The following is a 15295-nucleotide window of genomic DNA, read 5'->3' as shown; positions in this document are numbered from 1 at the left end:
CCTTATCATTATTCTGTAGATCCATACGGTTAAAATGATACCCTACTTATATAGTTTTCATTTTGTTGTACTTCTGGAAAAAATCATAACTACATGCAGGAAATGGTATAAAACGTGACCAAAAAGACGCTTTTTTGGACTTTTGAATTTTTTTGCGCTTACGCCATTGACCGTGCGGTTTAATTAATGATATATTTTTATTGTTCGGACATTTATGCATGCGGCGATACCACATATGTTTATTTATTTATTTTTATTTACACTGTTTTATTTTTTTTTATGGGAAAAGGGGGGTGATTCAAACTTTTATTAGGGAAGGGGTTAAATGACCTTTATTAACACTTTTTTTTAACTTTTTTTTTTTGCAGTGTTATAGGTCCCATAGGGACTTATAACACTGCACACACTGATCTCCTAGTTGATCACTGGCGTGTATTAACACGCCTGTGATCAGTGTTATCGGCGCTTGACTGCTCCTGCCTGGATCTCAGGCACGGAGCAGTCATTCATCGATCGGACACCGAGGAGGCAGGTAAGGGCCCTCCTGGTGTCCTGTAAACTGTTTGGGACACCACGATTTCACCTCGGCGGTCCCAAACAGCCCGACTGACTAGCCGGGATAGTTTCACTTTCCCTTTAGAAGCAGTGGTCAGCTTTGACCGCCGCTTCTAAAGGGTTAATACTGCACATCGCGATCGGCGATGTGTGGTATTAGCCGCGGGTCCCAGCCGTTGATGAGCACTGGGACCGATGCGATGTGATGGGACCGGCGCGACCCCGCTTCATATCGCGGGAGCCGGCGCAGGACGTAAATATACGTCCTGCGTCGTTAAGGGGTTAAAGGGGTACTCCCGTGGAAAACGTTTTTTTTTTTTTAATCATCTGGTGCCAGAAAATCTTAATCCTTCCAGTACCTTTTAGGGGCTGTAAAATACAGAGGCAATGCTTTTCTTTTTGGATTTCTCTTCTGTCACGGCCACAGTGCTCTCTGCTGTCCATTTTAGGAACTGTCCAGAGCAAGAGAAAATCCCCATAGCAAACATATGCTGCTCTGGACAGTTCCTAAAATGGACAGAGATGTCAGCAGAGAGCACTGTGGTCGTGACAGAAGAGAAATCCAAAAAGAAAAGCATTTCCTCTGTAGTATACAGCCCCTAAAAAGAACTGGAAGGATTAAGATTTTTTAATAGAAGTAATTTACAAATCTGTTTAAATTTCTGGCACCAGTTGATTTAAAAAAAAAAAAAGAAGTTTTCCACAGGAGTACCCCTTTAACCCCTTAACCTGTTAAGGACCCAGGGCGTACCTGTACGTCCTGAGTCCGCTACCGATCTATAACGCGGGGCCACGCCTCTAACAACGGCCGGGACCCGTGGCTAATAGCGAGCGGCATTGATCGCGGTGCCGCGCGCTATTAACCCTTTAGACGCGGCGTTCAAAGTTGAACACCGCATCTAAAATGAAAGTGAAACCATGCCGGTTAGCTCAGGGAGCTGAAGAAATTATATAGGAAAAGACCACTGGAATCCAGGTGCTGCTTTATCCAAAAATGCAAGGATGCATGTAAGTATTGTTAACCAGATACTTTTATTTATATTGTAGCATACAAGTTAGCAAGATCATGATGCGTTTCGGGGTCTGCTACCCCTTCCTCAGATGATCTAAGGAACTAATGACACCAGCAGACCTTATATAGAATCACAATGAAGGTAGTACAGGTCAAAAGGGGTGGGCTTGATGTGATGTCACATCCAGTCCACTTACAAGCCGCATAAAATAAAATACAGAGAAAAAAGCAATTTATACACCATTGTAATATAGCTATATGAACACAAGATAAAACCCAATAAAGCAAAAGACAAAAAAGCAATAAAATACATGAAAAACGCTTATAGCTGTCACTGAATCAAAAGGAAGTGCATCCCGGTAGTAATATATCAAAGCGAGGCTCCGTTGTGGGAGCCATCACAACAGTAAACAATGTAACATGTGGGCTGGTTGTAAACACTTGAGTCCCGATGTATACAGAGAGCTGACTGTCAGACCATCTCTAGGGACGCGTCGCTAGGCTGACACTCTGTAAACACAGAGGCAGCCAATCAAATTGCCGGAGGAGCGGCCTGCGCCGGAGAGCCGTCAGCAGTACGAGGGATACAGTCACATACTGTATCTCTGATGTTAAAGCTGCGGGGTATCATTCTATAAAGAAAAAAAAGATATTAATTATCAGAGGGAGAAGCATATTTTACTGCAAAATAATAGAAGCCAAATAGCTATTGTTTATAGTAGGGTGTGATGCCTCAGAGGTGTTGCTAGGGACAACCACACAGAATCCCAATAGAGTGCATATATACTATTTGGGATTTAGACAATATGACCGCAAATTGGATATATAGAGGACATATCTTATAAACTATAGGTCCTATTTAGAATGGTTTGTGGGGACATATTATAAGTCCTATTCAGAATGCATATATCACATAAAGAGGGAATAAAATCAATTGTGTGTGTGTACCACATCAAAAATCTAAAAATGCCTGATAGATCAAAATTTTATAAAAAACAATTAATAATATGTATAAATATAAAAATATATATTTATAAAAAAATAATAATGGAAGGCCATACTTATAGGAATATTAAAGCATGCCTGATTGTTGTAAAATAAATGCTATCATATCATCTGGGGGCAAGTCCAAAGAAAAAGCAGGAAAAGTCAGTACCATAAAATAAAAAATATATATAGATAGATATAAAATATATAATACCAATTTGCATAAAATATTCCATATAAATAGAATCCTTACACTTTTACAGATTTTTATAGAGCACTTTCCACCATTTCGTTAAGACCTAACGGGACAAGAGTCTGGAATTAAAAAATCCCCAAATTCTTTGGGGATTATCCATAGCAATATTTTCTATGGCTATAAGTTTAATGCAGCCAAAGTCTGAGTGATGATGAGAGACTAGATGCTGAGACACACTATGTAACATGAACCCAAGATTAGTATTGCTCCGATGTTTGTTAATCCTGTCTCGCAGGCATTGTGTAGTTCGGCCCACATATTACAGACCACAAGGGCACTCTAGCAGGTATATAACAAACCTTGTTGAGCAGTTAATAAAGGTCTTAATATTGAAATTTTCATGAGAAATATTAGAGCAAAAATTTTCGGTGCGGTTTGCATTTGTGTCACAGCACTTGCATCTCACATGGCCACATTTAAAAGATCCAACTGTAGTTAGGAAGGTCTGTGGGTTTTTCTAAGATGCCTGCAATCTACTGGGCGCCAGGATGTTCTTAAGTTTCTGACCCCTTCTAAATGTAATGCCGGGCTTGGAAGGAAGCAAAGGTTTTAGAAAAGGATCTCTGCATAAAACATGCCAATGTTTAGCAAAGATATTGCAAATGGCCTGATTATCTTGATTAAAGGGGTACTCCGCCCCTTGCATCTTATCCCCTATCCAAAGGATAGGGGATAAGATGTTAGATCACCGCTGTCCCGCTGCTGGGGACCCCGGGGATCGCCGCTGCGGCACCCCGCCATCATTACTGCGCAGAGCGAGTTCGTTCTGTGCGTAATGACGGGCGTTACAGGGGCCGGAGCAGCGTGACGTCATGGCTTCGCCCCTCATGACATCACGGCCCGCCCCTTTAATGCAAGTCTATGGCAGGGGGCGTGACGACCGCCACGCCCCCTCCCATAGACTTGTATTTACGGGGGCGGGCCGTGATATCACGAGGGGTGGAGCCGTGATGTAACGATGCTCCGGCCCCTGTATTGCCCGTCATTATGTGCAGAGCGATCTCGCTCTGCGCAGTAATGATAGCGGGGTGCTGCAGCGGCGATCCCCGGGGTCCCCAGCAGCAGGACCCCAGCGATCTGACATCTTATCCCCTATCCTTTGGATAGGGGATAAGATGTCTAGGGGCGGAGTACCCCTTTAAAAGTAGTTATAAAATTACCAGACCATTCTGGTGTAGATTTGCGCTCTAAATTGCCTCCTTGTGTTCTCGGTGCTAGACACTCCTGTTGAGTTAGAGGTCTAGCTCTATCTAGGGAGGATTTTACCAATTTTCTTGGATATTTTTTGGCGGCAAAACGTACTTCAAGAATCTTGCTTTGTTTATCAAAATCACCCTCTAGTGTACAGTTCCTGCTGATTCTTTTATATGATTTACAGTGAGAAAATAGAGGGTGAGTATAAATTAAAGTCTCCTCAAACAATCCTACAAATAAATTTGCAAAACTAGGCGCCATTTTAGAGCCCATAGCGGTACCCGTATCTTGAGAGTATATCTGTTTCTGAAATTCGAAATAGTTATGTTTCAAAATAAACATCAAGCTATCCAGGATAAATTCTCTCTGTGCATCTGGCATGGTGGTGTCTTGTAGCAGGAAATGTTTAACAGCATTGACCCCCAACTCATGATCAATGACCGTATACAAAGAAGAAATATCCATGGTGACCAGATGGTAGTGGTCCTCCCATGGTGTGTCTACTACACTACTGATGAATTGTGCCGTGTCTTTCAGGAAGGATTTAAGGCCAAGAACATATTGTTGGAGCAATAAATCCACATAGTGGGACGAATTGGAAGTCAGGCAATTAATCCCTGAAATGATTGGTCGACCCGGAGGATTCTTAGTACACTTATGTACTTTCGATAAAAGTAGAAGATAGGCAATGCCGGTTCAGTGACCATTAAGTAATTTTTCTCTAATTTATTAAGAACACCATCATTATACCCTTTTGTTACTAATATATGCAAACCTTTCGTGTAATCCATTGTAGGATTAGAGGGGAGGGGTCTATAGAATTTAATGTCAGATAGGAGTCTAAATGCTTCTTTTAGATAATCCTCTCAGTTCATGATAACGATCCCTCCCCCTTTGTCTACAGATTTAATTACGATACTGTCATTAGCTGCTAGCTTCTTGATTGCTAGTGCCTCCTTTCTATTAATATTGCTGTGATATTTATTATTTTTTATTTTAGAAAGACCTTCTAATTCTGTGTTAACCAATGAGAAAAATGTCTCAATAAAACAACCTCTAGATTATAGAGGGAAAAAATTGGATTTAGGACGAACCCCTGTATGTATGGCAGGTGGATTTAGGGTCTCAATTTGAGTAGTAACCGGATTGCACTCTGGGGCGTTTCCTCCCTGTGTCCTTAATGGCGAAAAAGCATTTGATGGTCATTTTCCTAATAAAATTATTTAGATCCATAAAAAGAGAAAAATTTTCTGACTTGTCTGTAGGACAAAAAGAAAGGCCCCTTTTCAGTACATCTGTTTCAATTCCATCCAATACATAATTGGATAAATTGAAAATCTTAACGGTTCTGTTGTAGCTTGTGATGGTTTGTTCTCTTTTTCTTTTCTTCTCTTGCTACCTCCTCTACACCCTCTTTTCCTCTGTCTTTTCTTTTTAAACCTAATGGAGGTGCCAATTGTATCAACTCCACTGGTTGAGGTTCCAGTGGTGATATTATGGGTGGAGGGATATTCATGGTCGGGAGGAAAGTCCTTAAAAAGCTGTTTTATTGGCTTGTATGGAATTATCAAAGTCTGGATAATCATGTACAGTTAGAGCTGAAAGAGAAATATTAGGTCCTGTTGGAGTGAAAAACTGTTGGTCTACAACATGCGTAGATATAGTAGGTGAGATCTGATGTATGGTGATAAGAAAGTCCTCCAATAGGGAATTGTCACTGTTGTCGAATCTCCCTGTAGGAAGATTCGTGTTGGTCTCACCAGGTAAGTGATCCAGGAGGTCCAGCAATTCTTGTGGAATGGTAATGGGAATTACCTGTTTAGTGTTGGTAAAAAATGGCTCACGAATATTCCTTTCGGACAGTTCAAAAGAATCTGCAGGAACTGTACACTACAGGGTGATTTTGATAAACAAAGCAAGATTCTTGAAGCACATTTTGCCGCCAAAAAATATCCAAGAAAATTGGTAAAATCCTCCCTAGAAAGAGCTAGACCTCTAACTCAGCAGGAGTGTCTAGCAACGAGAACACAAGGAGGCGATTTGGAGCGCAAATCTACACCAGAATGGTCTAGTAATTTTATAACTACTTTTAATCAAGATAATCAGGCCATTCGCAATATCTTTGCTAAACATTGGCATGTTTAATGCAAAGATCCTTTTCTAAAACCTTTGCTTCCTTCCAAGCCCGGCATTACATTTAGAAGGGGTCGGACACTTAAGAACATCCTGGCGCCCAGTAGATTGCAGGCATCTAACAAAAACCCACAGACCTTCCTAACTACAGTTGGGTCTTTAAAATGTGGCCATGTGAGATGCAAGTGCTGTGACACAATTGCAAACCGCACCAAAAATTTTTGCTCTAATATTTCTCATGAAAATTTCAATATTAAGACCTTTATTAACTGCTCAACAAGGTTTGTTATATACCTGCTAGAGTGCCCTTGTGGTCTGCAATACGTGGGCCGAACTATACAATGCCAGCGAGACAGGATTAACAAACATCGGAGCAATACTAATCTTGGGTTCATGTTACATAGTGTGTCTCGGCATCTAGTCTCTCATCATCACTCAGACTTTGGCTGCATTAAACTTATAGCCATAGAAAATATTGCTATGGATAACTTGTTGAGAAGGAGAGAGAATTTTGGGATTTTTAAACTCCAGACTCTTGTACCGTTAGGTCTTAACGAAATGGTGGAAAGTGCTCTATAAAAATCTGTAAAAGTGTAAGGATTCTATTTATATGGAATATTTTATGCAAATTGGTATTATATATTTTATATCTATATATATTTTTAATTTTATGGTACTGACTTTTCCTGCTTTTTCTTTGGACTTGCCCCTAGATGATATGATAGCATATTTATTTTACAACGATCAGGCATGCTTTAATATTCCTATAAGTATGGCCTTCCGTTATTAAAAAATTTTTTTTATTTTTATAAATATATATTTTTATATTTATACATACCGTATTATTAATATGCTTTTTATTAAATTTTGATCTGACTATCAGGCATTTTTTAGATGTTTTGACGTGGTACACACACACAATTGATTTTATTCCTTCTTTATGTGATATATGCATTCTGAATAGGACTTATAATATGTCCCCACAAACCATTCTAAATAGGACCTATAGTTTATAAGATATGTCCTCTATATATCCAATTTGTGGTCATATTCTCTAAATCCCAAATAGTATATATGCACTCTATTGGGATTCTGTGTGGTTGTCCCTAGCAACGCCTCTGAGGCATCACACCCTACTATAAACAATAGCTATTTGGCTTCTATTATTTTGCAGTAAAATATGCTTCTCCCTCTGATAATTAATATCTTTTTTTTCTTTATAGAATGATACCCCGCAGCTTTAACACCAGAGATACAGTATGTGACTGTATCCCTCGTACTGCTGACGGCTCTCCGGCGCAGGCCGCGCCTCCGGCAATTTGATTGGCTGCCTCTGTGTTTACAGAGTGTCAGCCTAGCGACGCGTCCCTAGAGATGGTCTGACAGTGAGACGCTGGCGCGCTCTGCGTGCGGAGATCCCGTCAGCTCTCTGTATACATCGGGACTCCAGTGTTTACAACCGGCCCACATGTTACATTGTTTACTGTTGTGATGGCTCCCTCAACGGAGCCTCGCTTTGATATATTACTACCGGGATGCACTTCCCTTTAACGCAGTGACAGCTATAAGCGTTTTTCATGTATTTTATTGCTTTTTTGTCTTTTTCTTTATTGGGTTTTATTTTGTGTTCATATAGCTATATTACAATGGTGTATAAATAGCTTTTATCTCTGTATTTTATTTTATTTTATGCTGCTTGTAAGTGGACTGGATGTGACATCACATCCAGCCCACCCCTTTTGACCTGTACTACCTTCATTGTGATACTATATAAGGTCTGCTGGTGTCAGTAGTTCCTTAGATCATCTGAGGAAGGGGTAGCAGACCCCGAAACGCGTCATGATCTTGCTAACTTGTATGCTACAATATAAATAAAAGTATCTGGTTAACAATACCTACCTGCATCCTTGCATCTTTGGATAAAGCAGCGCCTGGATTCCAGTGGTCTTTTCCTATATAATTTCTTCAGTTCCTAGAGGAAGATCCACGTCCTCCTTTGACCATCAGGCTTGGCAGCTTATCCTAACCATTTGATACCCCGGATGAGGGGTGATATGCGCATTTTCTTCATTTAAAGGTGAGCGGCCATCTTAACTTAAGCCCTGGGTGTACTTACCCAGTAAGTTTAGTGGATTCCTCACCATCCAAGGATAAAACACGAGGCGCTGCCTCCCGGTTGTCTTTTTTTGTCTTTACTTTTAGCTCAGGGAGCTGTTCGGGATAGCTGCGGTGAAATCGCGGCATCCCAAACAGTTTACATGACAGCTGGAGGATCCCTACCTGCCTTATCGCTGTCCGATCGCCGAACGACTGCTCAGTGCCTGAGATCCAGGCATGAGCAGTCAAGCGGCAGAATCATCGATCACAGGTTTCTTATGAGAAATCAGTGATCAATGTAAAAGATCAGTGTGGGAAGTGTTATAGGTCCCTATGGGAGCTATAACACTGCAAAAAAAAAGTGAAAAAAAGTGAATAATGATCGTTTAACCCTTCCCCTATTAAAAGTTTGAATCACCCCCCTTTTCCCATTAAAAAAACTGTGTAAATAATAATAAAAATATACATATGTGGTATCGCCGCTTGCGGAAATGTCCGAATTATAAAAATATATTGTTAATTAAACCGCATGGTCAATTCTAAATTCCAAAGCCCAAAATAGTGCATTTTTGGTAACTTTTTATATAATGAAAAAATGAATAAAAAATTATCAAAAAGTCCTATCAATGTAAAAATAGTACCGCTAAAAACTTCAGATCACGGCACAAAAAATGAGCCCTCATACCTCCCCATACGCGGAAAAATAAAAGAGTTATAGGGGTCAGAATATGACAATTTTAAACGTATAAATTTTCCTGCATGTAGTTTTGATTTTTTTCCAGAAGTACCACAAAATCAAACCTACATAAGTAGGGTATCATTTTAACCGTATGGACCTACAGAATAAAGAGAAGGTGTAATTTTTACCGAAAAATGTACTGTGTAGAAATGGAAGCCCCCAAAATTACAAAATGGCGTTTGTTTTTTTCAATTTTGTCTCACATTGATTTTTTTTTCTGTTTCGCCATAGATTTTTGGGTAAAATGACTGACGTCATTACAAAGTAGAATTGGTGGCGCAAAAAAATTAAGCCATCATATGGATTTTTGGGTGAAAAATTGAAAGAGTTATGATTTTTTAAAGGTAAGGAGGAAAAAACGAAAATGCAAAAACGGAAAGACCTCGGGTCCTTAAGGGGTTAAGGACCCTTGACGTACGCGTATGTCATGACACCCTGGTACTTAAGGAGCCATGAAGTATGCGTACGTCATGGAGAATTCCGGCCCCTGCCGTGCGCCGGGCGGGGATCGGATCGGGATGCCTGCTGATCGCCGACATCAGACCCCCCCATGCTTGTGATCGCGGCAAATCGCAAGTGAATTCACACTTGCGATTTGCGCGATTCCAGGTCATTGCGGGTCTATAGTGACCCGGTGACCCGGAATATAAGGGGGATCGCGGTTGTCTAAGACACCCAGGATCCCCCTGAAGTGATAGGAGTGAGGTGGCAGGGGTGCCACTCCTCCTATCCCTGCTATTGGTGGTCTAGACCCGACCACCAATAGCAGATTGGGGGCGGGGGGGTTAACTTTTGTTTTCCCCGTCCTGCCTACCCAAAATAGGCGGGGCAGGATGGGGAAATGACGAGGACCGGCGCTGAAGATCCACTTACCCATCCGGGCGGGCGACTGAGATCGGGGGGTGGCGATGATGCGTGGCTGGATCAGACAGAAGCCGTTGAGTTGCCTAGCAACATCTAGAGGGTACAGTTTGAGACCACTATATAGTGGTCCCTAAACTGCAGCCCTCCAGAACTTGCAAAACTACAACTCCTAGCATGCCCAAACAACTGTTTGCTGTCTGGGCATGCTGGGATTTGTAGTTTTGCAACAGCTGGATGACCACAGTTTGGAGATCACTTTGCAGTGTTCTCTAAAACTGTAGCCCTCCAAATGTTGCAAAACTGCAAATCCCAGCATGCCCAAACATCAAGCAGCTGTCTCGGCATGCTGGGAGTTGTAGTTGTGTACCTCCAGCTATTGCATAACTACATCTCCCAGCATGCCCTTCGGCGATCAGTACATGCTGGGAGTTGTAGTTTTGCAACAGCTGGAGGAACACTGGTTGGAAAATACTGAGTTAGGTAACAGAACCTAACTGAAGGTTTCCCAACCAGTGTGTCTCCAGCTGTTGCAAAAGTACAACTCCCAGCATGCACAGTCTGTCAGTACATGCTGGGAGTTATAGTTTTGAAACAGCTCGAGGTTTGCCCCCCCCATGTGAATGTACAGGGTACATTCACACGGGCAGGTTTACAGTAAGTTTCCTGCTTCAAGTTTGGGCTGCGGCAAATTTTTCACCGCAGCGCAAACTCCTAGCGGGAAACTCACCGTAACACGCCACGCCAGTGCGAATGTACCCTAAAAACACTACACTACACTAACACATAATAAAGGGTAAAACACAACATATACACCCCGTACACTGTCCCCCTCAATAAAAATGAAAACCGTATTGTATGGCAGTGTTTCCAAAACGGAGCCTCCAGCTGTTGCAAAACAACAACTCCCAGCATTTCCGGACAGCCACTGACTGTCCAGGCATGCTGGGAATTTAGCAACAGCTGGAGGCACCCTGTTTGGGAATCACGGGCATAGAATACCCCTATGTCCACTCCTATGCAATCCCTAGTTTAGTCCTCAAATGCGCATGGAGCTCTCTCACTTCAGAGCCCTGTCGTATTTCAAGGAAACAGTTTAGGGCCACATATGGGGTATTTCCATACTCGGGAGAAATTGCACTACAAATTTTGGCGGGCTTTTTTTTCCTTTTACCCCTTATGAAAAGGAAAAGTTGGGGGCTACACCAGCTTGTTAGTGTAAAAAAATAAAAAAATTTACACTAACATGCTGGTGTTGCCCCATACTTTTTATTTTCACAAGCGTTAAAGGGAAAAAAAATAAATAAATTTGTAACACAATTTCTCCTGAGTACAGAAATACCCCATATGTGGGCGTAAAATGCTCTGCGGGCGCACAACAAGGCTCAGGAGTGAGAGCGCACCATGTACATTTGAGGCCTAAATTTGTGATTCGCAAAAAAAAAAATACCCACATGTGATCCCATTTTGGAAACTACACCCCTCATGTAATGTAATAAGAGGTACAGTGAGCATTTACGCCCCACAGGTGTCTGGCAGATTTTTGGAACAGTGGTCCATGAAAATGAAAAATTAAATTTTTCATTTGCACAGCCCCCTGTTCCAAAGATCTGTCAAACGCCAGTGGGGTGTAAATACTCACTGCACCCCTTATTAAATTCTGTGAGGGGTGTAGTTTCCAAAATAGGGTCACATGTGGGGGGGGGGGGGGGTCCACTGTTCTGGCACCACGGGGGCTTTGTAAACGCACATGGCCCCTGACTTCCATTCCAAACAATTTTTTTCCCAAAAGCTCAATGGCGCTCCTTCTCTTCTGAGCATTGTAGTGCGCCAGCAGAGCACTTGACGTCCACACATGGGGTGTTTCCATACTCAGAAGAGACGTGCCTTGAGGGGTGTAGTTTCCAAAATAGTATGCCACGTGGAATTTTTTTTTGCTGTCCTGGAACCATAGTGGCTTCCTAAATGGGACATGCCCCCCAAAAACCATTTCATCAAATTTTGCTTTTCAAAAGCTAAAATGTGACTCCTTCTCTTCTGAGCATTGTAGTTTGCCCGCAAAGCATTTTATGCCCTAACATGGGGTATTTCCATACTCAGAAGAGATGGGATTACAAATTTTGGGGGGCATTTTGTCCTATTATCCCTTGTAAAAATTTAAAATTTGAGGGAAAACTAGCATTTTAGTGAAAAAAAATTATCATTTTCACATCACACTTTAACGAAAAATCGTCAAACACCTGTGGGGTGTTAAGGCTCACTGGACCCCTCGTTACATGCCTTGAGGGGTGTAGTTTCCAAAATAGCATGCCGTTTTTGTTTTTTTTGTTTTTTTGTTCTGGCACCATAGGGGCTTCCTAAATGTGACATGCCCCCCAAGAACCATTTCAGAAAAACTCAGTCTCCAAAATCTCCTTCCCTTTTGAGCCCTCTACTGCGCCCGCCGAACACTTGATATACACATATGAGGTATTTTCTTACTCGAGAGAAATTAGGTTACACATTTTAGGAAGATTTCTCTCCTTTTACCCCTTGTAAAAATTCAATAACTGGGTCTACAAGAACATGCCAGTGTAAAAAAATTAAGATTTTGAATTTTCTCCTTCAATTTGCTGCTATTCCTGTGAAACACCTAAAGGGTTAACAAACCTTTTGAATGTCATTTTGAATACTTTGAGGGGTGCAGTTTTTATAATGGGGTCATTTGTGGGGTATTTATAATAAGAAGGCCCTTCAAATCCACTTCAAAACAGAACTGGTCCCTGAAAAATTTCAATTTAGAAAATTTTGTGAAAAATTGGAAAATTGCTTCTATACTTTGAAGCCCTCTGATGTCTTCCAAAAGTAAAAACATGTCAACTTTATGATGGAAACATAAAGTAGACATATTTTATATGTGAATCAATATATAATTTATTTGGAATATTAATTTTCCTTATAAGCAGAAAGCTTCAAAGTAAAAAAAATGCTAAATTTTCAATTTTTTCATCAAATTTTGAAATTTTTCACCAAGAAATGATGCAAGTATCGACAAAATTTTACCACTAACATAAAGTAGAATATGTCACGAAAAAACATTCTCGGAATCAGAATGAAAGGTAAAAGCATCCCAGAGTTATTAAAGGGGTACTCCGGTGAAAACCTTTTTTCTTTTAAATCAACTGGTGGCAGAAAGTTAAACATATTTGTAAATTACTTCTATTAAAAAATCGTAATCCTTCCTGTACTTAATAGCTGCTGAATACTACAGAGGAAATTATTTTCTTTATGGAATGCTCTCTGATGACATCACGAGCACAGTTCTCTCTGCTGACGTTATTATAATAATAATAACAACTCTTTCTTTATTGTTGTCCTTAATGGGATTTGAACCTAAGTCCCCAGCACTGCAAGGCAGCAGTGATAACCACTGAGCCACCATGCTGCCCTTAGGATACATCTGCTATGCATGGTTGCTAAAATGGACAGAGATGTCAGCAGGGAGCACTGTGCTCGTGATGTCATCAGTGTTCCAAAAAGAAAGGAATTTCCTCTGTAGCATTCAGCAGCTAATAAGTACTGGAAGGATTAAGATTTTTTAATAGAAGTTATTTACAAATATGTTTAACTTTCTACCACCAGTTGATTTAAAAGAAAAAAGGTTTTCACCGGAGTACCGCTTTAATGTTTAATATGACAGTGGTCAGATGTGCAAAAATTGGCCGTGTCCTACAGTGAAAATTGGCTGGGTCCTTAAGGGGTTAATGGGGTACTCCAAAGGGGGAAAAAAAATTCAAATCATTAGTTGCCAGAAAGTAATACAGATTTGTAAATTTTATCTATTTAAAAATCTTAAAGGGGTTGTCCAGCAAAAAACAACTTATCCCCTATCCATAGGATAGGGTATCTGATCACAGTGGTTCCAACCACTGGGACCCCCCACGATCTATTGCTCGGCGCCTCCGCAGTGTGAGAGGAGTGTGTGCTACAGACGGCACGTACTCCATTAATTTCTATGGGAATGCTAGAGATGCCCAAGTACAGCAATTTTACTTTATTGTTACACCTTTAATTGTACCATTTTCCATTGTTTTCATTGTTTCATTTTTTTGTTTCATATCTTTTTTATTTTTCCATATACGGGACTCTATGAGGGCTCATTTTTCAATGATGTGATCTTTAGAGTTTTGATAAAATGTTACAAGAAGGGTGATTTTATTTTTTATTAGGGGAGGGGATTTTATATAATTTTAAAAACATTTGAAACTTTTTTTATACTAGCTGAGTACCCGGCATTGCCTGGTTTTTCCTTCCTAATCCTTGTTGAGGAGGAAAACCAACAGAGGAGGAAACTTTTGACTTCATATCCCGTCCTCATATATTGTTGTCATATCCCGACCCCATATCCCGTCCTAATATCTCAACCTCATATCCTGTCCTCATATCCTGACCTCATCTCCCATCATCATATCTCAACCTCATATCCTGACCTCCTATCCGGTCCTCATATCTCGACCTCCTATCCCGTCCTCATATCCCGACCTCCTATCTCGACCTCATATCCTGTCCTCATATCCTGTCCTCATATCCCGACCTCATATCCCGACCTCATATCTCAACCTCCTATCTCGACCTGATATCTTGGCCTCCTATCCCAACCTCCTATCCCGACCTCATATCCCATCCTCCTATCCCATCCTCATATTCTGACTTCCTGTCCTCCTATCTCGATCTCATATCCCGTCCTCATATCCCATCCTCATATCCCGACCTCATATCCCATCCTCATATCTCGACCTCCTATCCAGACCTCCTATCCCCTCCTCATAGTCCGTTGTCATATCTCAACCTCATATCCCATCCTCATATCCCGTCGTCATATCCCATCCTCATATCCCGACCTCCTATCTTGACCTCATTTCCCGACCTCATATCGAAATTGAAATATCTCCAGCCATACGGAAGTTATGTGGGAACATACATTTCCCATTGATTTGCATGGAACTTTAAACAAAAACCCCGACCCTCTCAAATGGGGGTAGTTAAGGGTTAAATTAACTATCCTATAGTTTAAGTGGACAGATAAGTAACATGTGACCAATTATTATCAAAATATCTCCAGCCGTTTTGAAGTTATGCAGTAACATATATTTCCCATAGACTTGTATGGGACTTTAAACAAAAACCCTGACCATGGCAAATGGGAGTGAGTAAGGGTTAAATTACCTATCCTATGTTTGTTGTTGACATATTAGTAACATGTGTGCAAAGTTTTCTGTTAATATCTTTAGCCGGTTGGACGTTATGCTGGAACATACACACTTACACACATTGGGGGAGATTTATCAAAACCTGTGGACAGGAAAAGTTGTCCAGTTGCCCATAGCAACCAATCAGATTGCTTCTTTCATTTTTCACAGGCCTTGTTAAGAATGAAAGAAGTGAGCTGATTGGTTGCTATGGGCAACTGGGCAACTTTTCC

At 41.0% G+C, this 15295-nt stretch overlaps 1 protein-coding gene across 2 annotated transcripts in view; it reads right to left on the bottom strand.

Annotated features, from left to right (window-relative positions):
- PUM3 (pumilio RNA binding family member 3) overlaps window positions 1-15295 on the bottom strand; it is a 133479-nt gene that overhangs the window by 117536 nt on the left and 648 nt on the right. The window contains exon 1 of one of the 2 annotated variants that reach the window (XM_056522557.1): window positions 15040-15155. The exons of the other annotated variant lie outside the window; for it this stretch is intronic. The gene's annotated coding sequence lies outside the window, so the exon portion shown is untranslated. Of the gene's footprint in view, window positions 1-15039; window positions 15156-15295 lie in introns of those variants that run through there. 2 annotated transcript variants of the gene reach the window in all.

The sequence above is a fragment of the Hyla sarda genome, chromosome 1 (assembly GCF_029499605.1).
Source record: "Hyla sarda isolate aHylSar1 chromosome 1, aHylSar1.hap1, whole genome shotgun sequence".
Taxonomy (NCBI): Eukaryota; Metazoa; Chordata; class Amphibia; order Anura; family Hylidae; genus Hyla; species Hyla sarda.
Note: the sequence above shows the minus strand (reverse complement) of the source record. Positions and strands in the feature narration are given on the sequence as shown.